The sequence below is a fragment of the Cyanistes caeruleus genome, chromosome 21, assembly GCF_971803275.1.
Source record: "Cyanistes caeruleus chromosome 21, bCyaCae1.hap1.1, whole genome shotgun sequence".
In the NCBI taxonomy this organism is placed as follows: Eukaryota; Metazoa; Chordata; class Aves; order Passeriformes; family Paridae; genus Cyanistes; species Cyanistes caeruleus.
The window spans coordinates 9,454,142-9,470,596 of record NC_141721.1 but is presented as its reverse complement, the minus strand read 5'-3'; the positions used below and the strand labels follow the sequence as shown (position 1 = coordinate 9,470,596).

At 44.1% G+C, this 16,455-nt stretch overlaps 1 protein-coding gene and 1 long non-coding RNA gene across 6 annotated transcripts in view; one reads left to right on the top strand and one right to left on the bottom strand.

The window, feature by feature from the left end:
* The window catches only part of PAFAH1B1 (platelet activating factor acetylhydrolase 1b regulatory subunit 1), a 26,444-nt gene extending 15,876 nt beyond the window's left edge, over window positions 1-10,568 (bottom strand). The window contains exon 1 of one of the 3 annotated variants that reach the window (XM_086859560.1): window positions 10,291-10,568. The gene's annotated coding sequence lies outside the window, so the exon portion shown is untranslated. Of the gene's footprint in view, window positions 1-9,791; window positions 9,998-10,065 lie in introns of those variants that run through there. The other 2 variants (XM_086859561.1, XM_023939436.2) reach the window with 2 other exon arrangements.
* LOC147649652 (uncharacterized) lies at window positions 10,555-16,455 on the top strand. Of its 3 annotated transcripts, none has more exons than XR_015278528.1 (4): window positions 10,555-11,002; window positions 13,492-13,651; window positions 14,224-14,778; window positions 15,209-16,455. It is a non-coding gene; the product is annotated as an uncharacterized LOC147649652 (long non-coding RNA). The 3 variants fall into 3 exon arrangements; XR_015278526.1 differs by having other exon boundaries at window positions 10,555-11,500; XR_015278527.1 differs by having other exon boundaries at window positions 10,577-11,500; window positions 13,570-13,651; window positions 13,992-14,778.

Sequence of the window (16,455 nt, the reverse complement as noted above, 5' to 3'; positions counted from 1 at the left end):
TCCATTTGTTAGCTGACACAGCTCTACAGGAGGTATCCAAGTATCTACACACTCAGTCACAGCAATGAGGTAGGGAAAAAACAATCACTCTTAGGCAAGAGATTCCCCTCAGCTCATGGTATGTCATGCCAATAAATGATATACTTTGGCTTGTACGTATTTCTATGACTGTGTTCATATTTCCTTCAGGAGACACTTAAATATTTTCTTTAAGTATTCTCCAAATAAAACTGAGAAACAGACTATGAAATCAAATTGATTCATCAGCATTTTAGTCTCACCCTGACAAAAATATGTGTTCATTTACCAGAAGAAGCATCAAGCAAGAGCAAAATTACTGGAATTAAAATTTCTAGTGCCCGTTCTGTACATACAAAAAAATAAATCACATCTAGTCTGTAAATTTCTTCAGAGTTCATTATGATTTTGTTTAGCAGAGTATACTGGATGTTAAACAGTACTAAAATCTGGGTTATATACCTAAGCCCTTCCAAATCCACATTTTCAGAAGTGTATCCTGTCAGTGTGTTCCACAGGATTCTGTCAGTAAGCTTGGTTCAAGGTTCTCCACTGCTTTTGTTTGCTCCTATTAAGTGTGTCATAAACACTTTTAAGGACCAAAACCATAAACAAACCCCTTACAATGGCTCAACTGACTAACAGTGCCCATTTCTGCTGTTCAGAAAGTCACAGTAAAAGTAATTCCCAGTTGAGCTGTGATCCCTCTCACCAGCAGTGAGCTCCCCTCTCCCAGGAGTGAGGCACAGCAAACCCAGCTGTGACAGCGCCTCTGTCACTGGCAGTGCTCTGCTACCACAGTGAGGTGTAAGAAGACCGAAAAATCAGCTTCAGCTTCATTGCTTGGTTCACAACACTGGCAGCAACAGTGAACTGTTCCACACACCAGCACAACCACCCCAGGTTCACTCTGCTGCTGCTGCTGTTGTCCAGCAACCTCATCTGCTAGTGCATATCCCAAATATATGTCCATGGCTCCTCCAGGAACTTATCAGTAAATGAGTTCAATTTCTGCAGTTTTTAGGACCGTTGCTTAGGCTCCATAAACAGTCTTCTCCACAAAAACACAAGCTTGGTAAACTAAGCATGTACCTGTAGCTCATTATATTAAAAATTAGAAGAGATACATGGCAACAATTACAGAGCTAAAACATCAGCTGATACAGAACAGACCAGCATAGTGCAGCTCTGAAAGCTCAACAAAGCTTTACCTCAGCACTGCTGTGCTTCAAGAATTCTACATTTTTGCCCTTTTTTTGCAGAATTCTAATACTTCAGTTAATTCAGCTACAAGACCATTTTTTCCATATTATTATGACATTTTTTAATGATATTCTACAAGAACGTTTATTGAAGGAAACAAAATCAGACCTCACTTTCCCATTCCCAGATTGCCAGCTCAGGCACACCTAAATACAAAGCATTTGGGTGTTGAAAAGGCACATGAGCTATCACCAGCAACAAGAACACAAAACTGGGTTCACACTGGGAAATCAATTAAGAGTTTTCCATTACTCACATTTAGGTTCAAATTTAAATCTTAATTTATCATTTAAAATGTCAATAACCTGTATAAAACTAAAAACATTTCGGAGCGTCCAGCTACATGCTACCAACTTTCAAGTGGTTTCTCTAACACATTCTGTCATTCTTCAAAGGTTTTTCTACCTCAAAGAAAACTCTTGGAGTTTACTTCTGACTTGTTAATATACCCAAAATCCTATTTCAGCTCTCTTCAGCTAATTTTACAATCCTCCTGAAAGGTCAGTCACTTATGAAAACCAAAGGCCACCAAAAAGAGTAACTGAATTGATACAATCAGAATTAAATTCCACAATTCTTTAAAGCTGAAAGGATCCATTTGTGCATTAATAAAGGAGAAAGTCTTGTTGCATTGTCTCTTGCTACATGGCTGGCACAGGAGGTCCTTGCAAAGTTTTCTGACAGTGTATCCTGTTTCATAACATTAACAAGAGAACCCAAAGTGATTATTTGGGAGTATTCCCAGGCAATTAGAACTTCAGCCCTTATGGAAGAACTATACCACATGAATTGTTCTCTTACATCTCTGGATTATGTTGCTAAATTCTACCAAGTATATAAGAAAACTTCCTTTAAATTAATTTTTAATGGGTCTGATTCTGTTTTAAAGCCCATAAGCAAACAACTGCTTTATCAAGTTCAAGCCACAGAATAGGACAACTCTTTCCACAAATGTACTCAGAACCAGATTCCACAGAAGTGAAGTAATATCCATGGTTCCTGGGCATAACTATTAGGACCTGAAAAGGGTTCCTATATACATCTCTATCTGTTGATAGGGAAGAAAAACGGTAACAAGTTAAATAATCCAGTTCCTCTCCCTCCTCCATCTTGCCCCCCCCCGTTACTGTAGGAAAGCTCATCCACAGTAGAATCACCCAGGCACAGCCACGCAGCTGCTCTTAGAGCAGCAAGCAGACCTTATCCTTGAAAACGCTGGAATCCATCACCTGCTAAGCCGGCAGGGATGAGTCGGAGAATATGAGAAAGCTACTCATTTATGAGCTGGGTTAATCTTTTTTCCACTTTTCAGCCTACATCAGTAAAGCTGGCTGAGGGATTATGACAAAGCGAGCTCCAATAGCTATCTGATTTCGGAAAAACAAAACAAGAAGCAAATCTGATCTGAATTACAACTCTGAGCCTTATTTTTAATTCATATGTTTAGTAAGCCTGTTATTCTGCAATTAAGGGAAGTCTCAGAATGCCTGTAGGTCAACACTTTGCTTGATACATCAATGTAGTATCCACAGAGTAGAGCATTCTGTGCAGTGTTCGTAATAATTCACGAAAAACATTTTCTGTTTCTGTTCAGTTACAGACTTATCAAAGGAAATATATTTTTAATATGAAAAAAGTGAAAAATTTTATGCCTGTTTTCTTCTCCATTTCACTTACTTCTACAGCTTTTGCTAAAAAACCTGATACAGTAGTTTAGTTCTGAAAATAATTCAACACCAAATCCATGGGGAACTAGAAAGCAATCTGTAGCAGATCAGATATAGTGCCTATGTTCCAAAGACATGGAATGCAGGTTGCAATTACAGCTGAAAAATAAAGCTAAGGAATGTCATCAAAATGCTATAAACCAGGAGCAGGTTGGCTGCTCCATGCAGCATGCTGCCTGAAGAAAGGCCTGTGCATTTTGAAATCAACTCCTATGTCCATCTGCTTTCCCATATTATTTCAAGCTAAGTTTTTAACACATCACTGGTAGTCACTACCCACCTTTAGGACTGCAAAACAATGAAAAACATTTCTGGCCTTGTTACCTTCCCAGGCACCAACACTAAGTGACTTTGAGGAATCTGGACCAAATTTGCTTGGAAAATATCTTATTTTTTTTCCAGGAAGACTTTAAATTAATTCACTCCTGACATTTTTTCTCAATGTATCACTTCAGTTTTGCAATTCTGATAGAAGCATGATACAAGAAATTCTCAGAAGAAACATCTTGAGCACTGTCACATCATCTCATTTTAGAGCCTTTGAGCTTCCTCCAGGTCAGAGCTCCAGCCTGAAGTCTGTGTGTAGGCTCTGGTGGAAAACAAAGGAAAACATCCTTTCTCTAACCTCCCCGTCCAACTCTGTATGAAAATGCAGGTAAATTTATCTACCAACAACAGGAAGAAAATAAAGCTTTTAACATGTGTGAAGAGGTTTTTGACATGGCACTCTGCACACTGCTGCTTGAGTGTTGTGACAGTGGTAGGACAGCAAGCAGGGCTAGTGTTATGGGACTCAATATTACACGCTGCTACTTAACACTAGCTCAGAGCAAAACACATCAGGGTCAGCTGGATGACTCCAGCAGGGTCTTTTTCAGTATCATTACTGCTAGGTCAAATAACACATACACATTTTGGGATAGCAATTCTAGACTACCAGGAGAAGAGTGCTGCACTTAGATATGTCTGTCAGCAGGCATGCACTGGATTCAAACTTTGTTCTTCTCAGTTCTTCCTCCCATACTTCTCTGGCTTGAAAAATTAAGTAGCAGATTTGTAACTGTAAAGGAGGTCACAGGACAATATCCAAATTTAAATCATTCAATTATTAAACTGCATGTTATACTAAAAATGTGGTATTAACGAAAACAACTGCGAACTGACTAAATTTATACAGAAAAATATCCAGAAGGGAACTTAAAGGAATGCTTATGTTAAAACTTTAGAAACAGGGATAGGTGTAAACCACAAAGAAATACAAACAAGAACTTAGACAGAACTTCCACTATTCAATCATGACAACACTGTTGGTCCTTTAGCCATTTTCAAAGCTTGTTGACCAAAAATGGCTTCACTTGCTCAGGGGTGGGGGAGGGGGGGAAATGGAACGGACCAAAAACCAAAAAAGTTCATTGTAATTGTCATCTATAGCATCTTATTCTATTGCAGGGAACAGTGTTCAACCTTTCACGAAGTTAGTACCAAAAATAATGAAATCAGGGTTCTGGTAGAAGGTATCTTGTCTTTCCTATCACCAACCTTCAGCTACTACACTCTTGCCTCTAAAACAGAGCTGAAGGTGAGAGAACCAGAAACTTCTACCATTACAGATTTAACAGACACCATCTGTTTAAAATACATACAAACACTCATTAATGACATCATCCTCTTAATAGATTGCAAAGATAGGAGAATTTAAACAAACCAAATTGCTTATCCAATTTATTTCTTCACCCCCAAAAGCATGTGAATCCAGCTCAAGACAAGCTGCCAGTGTTGTTTCTTTATGGAAGAAACAGCCATTTATCTGCATCAAACAGCCTAGATGCTTTCAGCTGATTTTCCCCTAGTCTTAAAGAAGGATAAACTTAACACCTTTGCTTTAGTATTAAGCAGAAAAACAAGGCAGAGGCAATCTCAGGGGGAGGTGGGGAGGGAACACTTGTCTGTCTAATTAAACCAAAAGAACTTATGGTTTGTTGAGCACTACAGGAACAATTAACACAGATACAAGAGTCAAAGTATAAATAATCTCAGTCATGAATGCCCCTGCGCTAGCCCAGATGCAAACCAGTACAGCACCACCCCACAGAGCCTGTCACCTACCTCACAAGAGGTGTGACAGCTGAGTCACCAACCAGCCCCAGAACAAGAGGTGCCTCTGAACAGCCTTCGACCAGCTCCCTCAGCAGGGACCTACTTAACAACGGATCCAAGGAAATTACAGGACAGAGACTGCTGCACCACGTACAAACCTCAACCACGGATGGTCCCATCTCTGGAAACACCTTCTCAAGGCAGCAAGTGGTTACTAGTAAAAATTACCAGGTAAGTCTTCCAGAACCAAGAGAATCACAACCACAAAGGTGTATTTATTACATCCATTTAATCAAAATCCATATCCAAAGTCCACAAGCAGCCAAGCCAAGCTGCAGAGCTCACTCAGAAGCAATACCATTAAGAAGGAAATGGCAAAAATAAATTCCAAATGTATTAACTAGCAGGTACTTTGAATTAATGTTGTTTTTTTTTTACATAATTATACATGCATATATATATGGTACTGGCGAGTGTGACAGTGCTGTGCACAGCATTAGTTCTGAAAGTACTGTATGTTTATAGTCTCAAGGAAATGGAGTTCAGCATACACTTACTCCCTAAGTAATATTTTTCTTTTAAATTTCCTGACAGTAGATGCCAGTAGGAAGTGAACTGATAGGTGGCTTCCAAGACAGTGAACAAAAAGCGAGTCTAAATCACACCTATCTAATCCCTTAAGGACAGAGCAGGAGCTCAATAAAAAGCAAACAGAATAAGCTTTTAAACATTATGAATGAGACAAACATTGCCTCATCCAGGTCCTGCCTCTTCTGAGAGGAAAAGGCCCTTCGTGAAACAACTGAGATAAGATACAGGTTAGCAATACACATCTGTTGGGCTAATGCCAGCAGCAGCTGGCATCTCCAGGGTAAAACTGGAATTCTGCTCTTCATCAGACAAAATCCTGGTTCTCACCAATGCTTTTAATATGTACTGTTCGTCAGTAGGTCTTAGAACATGGCAGGAATGAAGAAAAGTTTTGTTTTAAAATAACTGTAATACATGAAAACCAGACATTTAACCTGACCTAGGTTCAGGACCCCACCATTAAGCTGAGCTGACAGAGCTACACCTCACACCACACCTCTGCACCTCTGTGGTGGCACAGTATTGCCCACAGAGCACAGCCATTCATACTCCTCTAGCAGGGACAGCATTCAGAGCAAGAATTCTGAGGAAACAGCTTTATGTACTTGAAAATTGATTTTAAACAGGTCGGGATTGTATCTTAGTGTGAATGCCTACTTTTAAAAACTTGAAATGCAGCCTACTCTGTCAGACAGATCAAAAGATCAAGTAACATCACCCGTGAATAAAACCCTCAAAAGCCACATTAGGAGCCCCATTTCCCTTGTGTTAGGTAATAAAGTAGCTCCTGAGAAAGCCCCTGAACCCAGGCAAGCCTCCACCAGTGCAATACATTTTTAGTAGTCAGGCTGTCCTGACAATGATACTCAAGCTCTTTTATAAAAGGGAGAAAGAGGAGCCAGTTGTAACATCACTGACAGATATGAAAGTATGGACAGTGCATAATTTAACGACTTCTCTGCAACAAACCTCACAGGAGAATCCCAGAACCATTCTATCAACACACATGGCTCTGACCCTAGGGAAAGACCTTCAGTTGCCATCACAAATTACATGTTAGAGGCTGGAAACTCCTCCACACCCTATAGGAAATCTGAAATTATTATCTATTAATAATCATTACAGATTTCTATTGTCCTCTTGATTTCCTGAATTTAGGCCTACACAGTTCTTATTTTCAGTCTGAAAAGTATTTCAGTGCCCACTTCATGGACACTTCAGCTACTCTGCCAGTCTTTGCCTCTAGTTTAGAAAATGGGCCTGAAGTTCACCAAAGTAGAAGAGAGGTTGATCTAAACCAAACTATTCCAATGTCACTCTCCTTCCTACTATGGCAATTCCAACCCCTCCAGTTCAGGAATACAGGGCAGCTACAGAGGGTTGTAAAAAAACTTACAAACATATGCAGTCTATACCTGAGCTACCCTGAGGCAGAGGGGTCCTACTGTTTTCCCAGAATACTCCACAAGAAGTATAAATACATTGTAATTAATGACGGACACTGGCTAGTGAGTTTTTCATGGAAGAAAAAGTTGGAGTGCCAATCAAGGCAGTCAGCAGACATTGATTTTGGAGCTGTCTCATCCACAGCAAGTTGGATAGACAGTAAGTTGAGAGCAAAGACACAGCTGGAGCTCCCAGGCTGGGAGGCGTGCAGGAGCTAGGACAGGGCACAGGAGTCAGCAGGACAGGCAAGACAGAGCCCATGAGCAGCCAGAAAGGAACTGCCGATGCCTTTTGCTTCTGTAGAACCTAAATGAACAATTAATCCTGTAGAAAAAGTGACTGACATCATTTCAAGGGCAAAAATCAACAAAAGCTGTTAAGATGGTGAGCATTTTACTGGGTTCTTCATTTGCCTTAGCCTGGATGTGCATTAGACTCAGGTATTTAGCTCATGCAGCCACTGAATCCTGGAACATCTACTCCAAGTGAATGAACTAGAAATAATGCAGAAACCACTGTCCCTTATTTTAATTTTGGACATACTAAGAGAAACAGTCTCTTTCTTGTGTACCCATCTCCTATCACCAACTACACTCTAGAACTGAGATCCCCATGAAAAAGCAAAACCTCAGCCTGCTTCAGAACCATCCATGTTCAGTGCTGTACTTGCTCCAATCAGCACTGAAATCAGACGGGAATGCCATGAGGCACATGTGGAACAGGAGAGCAATTCCACAGGCAGTCCTTCCTAGATGCTTCCTCCAATCCCTATTGTATTCCCCAAATCCTTTGTTCAAATGCTTTTCCTACACAACTTTAAGCAGTAGTACCCAAGGGGGACAGCAATGCTCTTACAGAGTTACAGTGCTCAGAGGGGCTTCCAAAATCCTGAGATGTCATTTTACACAGACTTGGCACATGACGAAGGGCAATGCAATCCAGTCTGTACACTGACAGCAGCCACTCCACTGTGGTCACCAGAGAAGCCAGGGATTGTCTTTTTCTGTGTGCCCACCCATAATCCGCTCTAACCAAGAAGTTCCATGAACAAATAACAGCATGAAGCCACAATACAGAGGCTTCTCTAGATTCCAGAGAATCCAGTGTGTAAAACACCCGCACAAAAATTGTAATTCTTATCTAAAGTGTAAATAAAATCAATTCAACAAGTGCATATCTAAGTGGATAAATTGAAGCGGTTATCAGACAAAAAAAATCCGGCTTTGCAACAGTGACTGGTCACTTCTCACTGCCAGACAAATCAAAATCCACCCTGCAGAAAAATCAGCCTCAGAACAGAATGTGAGATTTGTTTCATTTACGAAGCTTCCTGCACCATTAGATTCTTTCCTAAAGAAGAGACTTCATTGTTACGGCAATTAGTATTCCTCCACCCCGGCAAAGGGAGGAAAAAAAGCTCCGAAAGGGTAATCGAGCCATTTCGCAGCTTTGCCTCCTTACTCCACCCAGTCTCTTCCCTGCTCAATGGCTGCTCACAGCATCCACAAACATGGGAACAGCAACAGAAACACACAAAAACGAGATGCCCGAGAACAAGCCGGATATTTGCAACGCATCTTACAGTTTAAAAATATTTTCTTTGTTTAGTTCCCCAATATAATTTTCCTATTCAACAAAATTACTCTAAGGGCAAACAACATTCTGACAGCAGACCCTCCCTCTCCCGAAAAGCAGCCAAATGCTGCACAATCATTTAAAAAATGATCATCACTGAACGGAGGTTCTTTAACCATCACCTCCTAATGCCATGAACAATACTGTCATAGGAACATACACTTAAAAGAATCACCACAAAAATACATCATTTAGCCAGGTCAATATGCCCAAACATTAGTTATATAAAAACGGTGTTTATTAGAGGTTTTTAATATAGCTTAGATTAACCTTCCCCCATCCTTAGTAGGCAATTCATTATGAAAGGACTTGACCTGCACCAACCAAGCCCACTGCTGCAGCACTGTCGGTGAGGAAATGGTTCGAGTGATACCATGGCAAAGAAAGGGAAGGTGTCACATTATTATTGGTATTAAAGGTCAAGTTTCATTGCATCCACCTTAAAGAAAAAAACCAAAAACAAACAAAAAAAAAATAAATCTCACGCCCACAGAACTGAACAAACCCCAAACTTTTCAAGGGAGGCACCTACCCCCCCAGCTTCTATCAAAAGCCCTGCCTGCATATAACCTCCTGCCGAAACAAAACCTCGGGAGTACCAATAAATACAGAATTTTAGCAATATTATAAGGTTTTCACGAGAATCTTGTGCACCTGCAGCCATCCAGGCAGTGATATGACCCCCAGAAGGAGAGATTAGACCTCCCTCCCCCGTTTTACTGCAGCTGGTTCTGAAGGTCTGAGCCACCTCCTATCGTTGCTGCCCTGCTGAGCACTGCAGGAAAACTGGGGATGCGAAACAAATTCTGAAACAACACCTACTCCTTTCCCTGGATTATTAATTCTCGCCTTGTTTTCGGTGCCTCGGCCGCGCTGGCGATTTGGGCCATCGCCCGACGCCCGGCCCTGGCCGGGGAGAGGGTGACAGGGGAAAGCCTCGGCAGGAACCGGGGAGGGATGCCCTGAGCACACACCGGGCCCGTCGATCCTGAATGCTATTTTATCGCTAATTACCCTGGTCCATCGCCTCCTCCCGGTATTTGCTAAGTCACGGACGGAGCGGCGCGGCCCGCGGGGGGGGGGACACGGGCCCGGCGGCGGCTCCGCGCCCGCCCCGCCGCTCCCGCCGGGCCCTGTTTTCCTGCAGAGTCACCGCGGGAGCAGGGCCGGGGGCCGCGGGGAGCGCGGGAGCCGCGCCCCGGCCACCAGAGCCCCCACACACAGAGCCGGGGGGAGGACACCGGCCCGGCCCCCCCGCCGCCCCCCGCCCCGCCCGGTCCCTCCTCACCAACGGGCGCGGCCGCCATTTTGAGAGCGAGGAGAGAAGGGGGGGAGCAGGGCGAGGGCGGGGAGCGGGAGAGGAGGGGGAGAGCAGAGAGGAAAGCGGCTCGGGCCCTGGACCGGGACAACCCACGGGCCGGGGACGCGGCGGGCCCCGGCCTTACTGAGCCCCGCCAGCGCCGCCGCTTCGCTGTGCTGCGCGAGGCCGGCGCCACCCGCCTGTCCCACTCACCGGCGCGGCGTCCCGGTGCGGGGTCAGGGTCCCGGTGCGGGGTCGCGGTCCCGGTGTGGGGGTCCCGGTACGTGGTCCCGGCGTTCGAGAACGCTCCGCTCGCTCCGCGCTGTCAGAGGCGCCGCGGCCGCCGGGAGGGAGGGCGGGAGCGGCGCGGCCGCCGCGGCGCTGCGCATGCGCGGCCGGGGGCGGGGACGGCCGCCCGCCGCCATCTTGGGCTGCCGAGGCGCGGGTGCGTGTCCCAGCGTGCCGCGCGCGCCTCCCGGCGTGCACTGCGCGGCCGCTCGCCTGAGGGGGCGGCCCGGGCACCCCGGGAGAACCGCGAGTGTCGGGTACTTACCGGAGACACGCCGGGAGTCCCGGGCGCGGGCCACGAAGGTCAGGCACACCGGGAAAGCACCGGGCACAGCAGCGCTGGCATCGGGCATGCCGGCACTGGGCACGCTGGGTGTCAACGAGCCCCGGGAAGAGGAGGCCACCGGTACACCTCATCGCCCCCGGCCTTACGCAGGCACCGGGCGCTGTAGTGCATTCCGAGTGTCCCTTCCCAGGAATCCCCTCCCGGGACAGCTCTGTTTTAGTGAGTGACCTTGCCCCACAGATGTGGAGTCAGCAGAGTTGAGAGGAACGTTCAGATCTTTTGTGTCCATCACCTCCGTGTAGCGGGAGTTCCGAGTGCTCCCCTGTGCATCTCCCAGTGCACCTTCACAGGGTCAGTGTAGAAACACTCGCACTTTGCACCGGGAACTGAATGTTCGCACAATCTACAAATCCCATTCAGTAAAATCTCAAAATGTCCTTTGTTTAGTATCTCAAAATGGTAGTTCCTGAGGGTAAACTGAGGCACAGACCACTGCTGCTTTAACCCATGCGGTCACAAGAGGTGACACAGCAGAGTCTTGGCATGGCCTGTCCCGGTTCCTGTGTGACCAACACAGCCAAGCAACTCTGTCCAGCAGAGTTCTCCCATCACTTTGTTGTTCTGAGGCCCTGTGACCTGACAGCGGTGCGTGCCAAAGAGCTGTGCACAGCCCAGCACGGTGACACTGCAGCTGAGCTGGCAGAGACCCGGGCAGGGAACCCATTGCTGGCCTAGGATCCCAGAGCCCTGCTGCCCCAGGGACAGTGACCACAGCCACCTCCAGCGCTGGCAGCTCGGCGCTGAGAGTGGTGCCATGCAGCTCTCTGAAATGCTGACCTAAGCGAAGAGGTAATTCCATGTGGAAAATTATCTAGATAGCAAAAACTGAAAGAAACTGACACTGAAAATTTCGTAATCTAAAGCTGTACAGTCTTATCTGTTCCTCCTGCGAGTAGCAGCAAAGATTACTAATGTAACAGTTACATAAAGGACGTCTGTGTTTGTACCCAGAGCACCTGAGGGTGCTGGTGTCAGCTGTGCCTGTGCTGAGCCTTGGCCCCTCCCTTGCTCTTGTTCATTTTATACAGCAATAGACAAGACAGGGCTGTGCAAACCCCATGCACCACACAGGCATTTGTCAAGGTTATTTCACAGACAACACAAGAAACACAGGTGACTGAAATTTAGGAGAAGACTTTCAAATGGTTTCCCAACTTACCTTGGCTTTCCTTCCATCTACTTGTAAAGCAGGCAAAACTGCTTTGACAGCCTCAAAATTCTAATATTTCAAGTATTTTAGAGTGTGTATTCAAGGGATAATTAAAATCTACCGAAATCTGATTTGCAGGGATTAATGAATTTTCCAGAGATTTTTAGGACACTGGTATTTTATTCTCCTTCTACAGCTGGGCTTCCTTATAATATCATTACTTGATATTAGAATGGGAAAGAAGTCCCAGCTGCCAGCATGGCTGAACCATGAGGAGTCTCAGAGCCCATTTTTCTTGATCATTTCCTTGACTGCCACCATGTACCTTGATAATAGCAAACACAGACCATGCGCCTCAGTGGGGACAGGCAGATCCACATCTCACAGCTCCTTCTGATATCAACTTCACTATTCCCCTCAGAATGTTCTTAAAGGTAGTGTTTGCAGCTTGCACAGCTCTGCTACAGTGTGAGCCAGTCTTCTTCAGGGGAGTTTTTGCCATCTGGGGTGGCACACACAGCAATAGCTACTACAGCCAAGATTATGATTCCAAGCGTTCCATCAGCCCTTGCCACACACTTCCTGCTAAACACAGAAACTGGATTCATTGATAATTCATATGCTGCCTGTGAATGAAAGTTGTCATTAATATTCTACACGTGTACATATTTGTGTAGCAAAGCACCTGCAGTGAGTGTACCACTGCAACCAAGTCATGTACACGTTTCACGTCCGTCGCGGTGCCTGACCTACAAAAGATGTGAGCTCTTACAGCTGCAGAGCTCTGGAAGAGAAACAGTTGCATGAAAATGCCTCCACAGATTTGAACTGAAAAATCAGTGCAGTTTTAGGTTGGGACTGAATTCCAGTGACACAAATACTGTCATTACAAGGTGCCTAAGTACATACCAAAGGAAATTAACTTCTAGCTGTGTCTTGCAATTCAATTTAATGAGTCAATGGGCATGTCTACCTGTGTCATTAACCCTGTCACTGGGATAAATCACAAGAAATGAGCATTTTTTCTTCTTTTCATTCACTAGCGAATAATGACTTCTCTGTGGCTCAAGCAAGACACTAGAAATGCAAATTTTCCACTTCATTGTTTTTATAGGTGCAAAAGTTTTAGAAATCCCACTCCCAGTGCTCACGTGACCTTTCCTCTATGTTATAAATGTAACATTATAAACATAATGAAGAGGACAGTCTGTGTGTCCCACTCTAGGTGACATTCTCAATAGCATTAAAAAGAAGATAAACAAATCCTGTCTCTGAGGTTCCTGTGTGGGAAACCTTGGCCCTGTGCAAAATCTTCTCTTGTTGCAGTAAAATTTTTCACTGAAGTGAGCCCCTTTTCTAATTTAGTATGAAGGAAATGAAAAGTAAATTTTCAGCAAGTATTCCTGTTTGTTCCTGTTTTATTGCTAGAAGTGGCGATGCCTGTTTTTATTCCATTCTGCGTCTCACCTGGACTGCTGATCACATAGAGTTTGTAAAGAGTTTCATCTACTGTTGATGATGTTGTGTTTATGTATCTTGATTTGATAGTCTTTGGCAGTCCAATACTATTCTGATGATACTGCTTTCACATGGTTCCTTCTTTAAACTCATGTGTTTGTTCTTTTCCTAGAGCCAAAGGATGAAAGTCCAGGTACAAGTAGCATTTCAGCCACTTACCAGTTGTGTTTCCACTGGTGTTCCCTGACAGGCCCTTATCCACATCTGACTGCTCACCCTGGAGGTGCAGCGTTCCCTGGCCACCGTGGGCCTGGCTCCACTGCTAGTCCCAGGTTATCTGCTGGTTCTTCTGTGTTTTTGTGAGGTTGTAATGGGTGTCTGCTCAGCCTCACATTCACTTTCTCTGTCCCCATACAGTGAGTGGGATGTTAAAAGTATCCTTTTTCTGTGAGACTGTGAAAGTGTTGCCTATAACAACTTTGTTACATTTTTTAACATAGGAGTTTTAATTGTGGGCATTTATTGTCAAACAAAAAGATGTTTTCTGTTTCCAGAATTTTAAAATTTATGAGAATTATATTATTCAAGGATAAATATGCTTACTTAAAAACTTTTATTCAATAGTTTTAATGAATTATTTCTTATATCTTCAAAATGTTTTCTGGGTTACAGTGAAGGCCAGTGACCTGCAGATTCCAGTTAAAAGGATGGTAAAGTAGTGCAGAGATAATAAAACATCCACCTTTTAATCTAATTGGGGCATGCACTTTTGCCTGCAAAAGCAATATGTTAACGCTGCAGCTGAACGTGCAGATCAGGTCATCATAAGCTCCTGTAGCTAACCAGAATAATTTGGGCATTAGTATCTGATTTACATAGAAAACTGATACAAAGGTCCGTGCAGGTATTTGGGATCGGATGCATCGCTCCTGGCTCTCCCAGATGTGCTGCACAGCTGCAGTTCAGCTGCAATTCAGCCGTTTGATGGACTCTAGCACAAGCCTTGCTGTACTTCAGCATCCCTCATCCATTCAAACTTGCTCTTTAAATTCTGCTTTTACAGCACAGATCTGTTGTTCAAGATACTGTAAAACATCGGAGAGGTGTGGCCTCTGCTCCATGGGTGCTGCAGCATGCCAAACACAACTTTATGGAACAAATTATCTTTATTTACTCAATCCATGAATACTGGAGAAAGATATTCATTGTGGGATTCCTTGATAGATGTGGGAAATGGGAAGCGGCACCCCGGGATGGTAGCTGCGGCTGCGCCGCAGGGACGATTGCAGCCGCTGTGTGCACTCGTGTCACATCGCGGGGACATAGCCGCTGTCCGTGCTCCGCAGGTGCGGGGGTGGCGGGCTGAGCCGGCCCGAGGTGCTGCGTGTCCCGCCGAGTGATGGACTTGCTGCTGAAGTTATGCAGATGCTGCACCGGAGATTTGCAACTACAGGCAGAGGTATGCAGGGAGCCTGGTACTTCTCAGTACCGACCGGGAAGATGTTGTCTTCTAAACAGTATAATCCTGAGCAGAAATATTTCCTCTTACCACAAAATGAATGCTCTTTTCCGAACCTACAATCTGTTTAGCTGACAAACCTGACATAAATAATAAACTGACAGTATATCCCCCCATTAAAAACAGCAACATTTTACAACAAGTAGAGTTATTCGGAAGTGTAAATGCCATACTGAAGCTTTATTTTTTTACATTTTAGAATATTAGTTATTACTAGAAAATGTAAGTTGTCTATTAGATTAGAAACTCTTGTTTCTCAGCAACGTCATGAATATTACTGGCCTAACTGGAGGGCTGAGAGGTTGAAATATATGTGTGCTGAGAGCCCCATCAACTTCTAAAAAAGCTAGTCCAGGTTTCTTTCCAACAGGACAGAATATTGCAGCTTCCTGATGAGGAGGAGGTAGGTGGCTCAAACGCTGTGTGAATCACGGCCATAAGAATGCACCACCACCAACCTATGCTGGATACTCACACACCCTGATCAAATTGTATGTTTGGCACATTCTAAAACTGAACCTTTCTGCAAGCAATTATACACGTTAGTGATGCTGTGATTCAGTGTGGTGCTGGCTGGTGATGAAACACTGCATGGCTGCTCCTCAGGCACATAGCACCAGGAAACAGGAACCTTAGCTTGCCTTTTACCACTGACTTCCCTCTGGAGAACAGCTGTAATGAATATTATCTTAAATGGTTCTGAAAGAGGACAACTTAGAGACATCACCTGTTGCAGCAGGTATTTTCTAGTAAGTGTACTGGAAATGGTAAATAGAAGAAAATCCTGGAGATTTACAACTTTTGTCAGACAGCAAAAACAAAGACGTAGCGTGGGACAGAGCTTGCTGTGGCTCTGGGGGGCTGCAGCTGCTGGCCGAGGAAGTGCAGCTTGGGGAACTCTGAAGGACAGAGGCAGTGAAAGGGTCTGTTCAGTGGTACATGAACAAGAACACTGCTGCAGTCAATCCCTTCTGGGTGCAACTGTGAGTCCCAAGAGGGAGTGAAAGGGAAGGAAGAAGGAATATCTGTCCATTTTTGGATAAGTTACAAATTCTTAACACTGATACACTGTGATGTCCTGTGTTTTGTCCTCTCAAGAAATCCTTTGGGTAAAATCATTTCATGTCTCTTGAATACTTGCTAAAACATTTCCAATGCCAGCATTCATGTTTATGAAGTCTGTTTATATTTGTGCTTCAGTAAATGTCACCATAAAAATAATATTATCAAGTATTGGAGAAAAATCTTTGCCCAAACCAGTGGTAAAGCTCTTGGTGACTATGATGGTATCATCCAACTGGTCTGCAATGTTTATAGAGAACAGTGATATGTCTCCACACTCTGTTGGCTGAAAAGCTCTCTCAGACATTTGGTGTACTTCTGTTATTTGTTCTAAGCATCATTTAGTGCCCTCAGTGACCTTATTATGTTTATATATATCATTAGAAAAAGATACATTTTAGGATGTGACATTTTTGGCCAGGTTAAAAAATGCACTTAATTAAAATTGCTTCAGAAAGGATTAAGTGTCCCTGACTCTCCCCTGGATTTTCTGTATTCATTCCAAATAGGAAATTCTAAACAAATTTCATTAAACTAATGTGTATTACCTAAAAA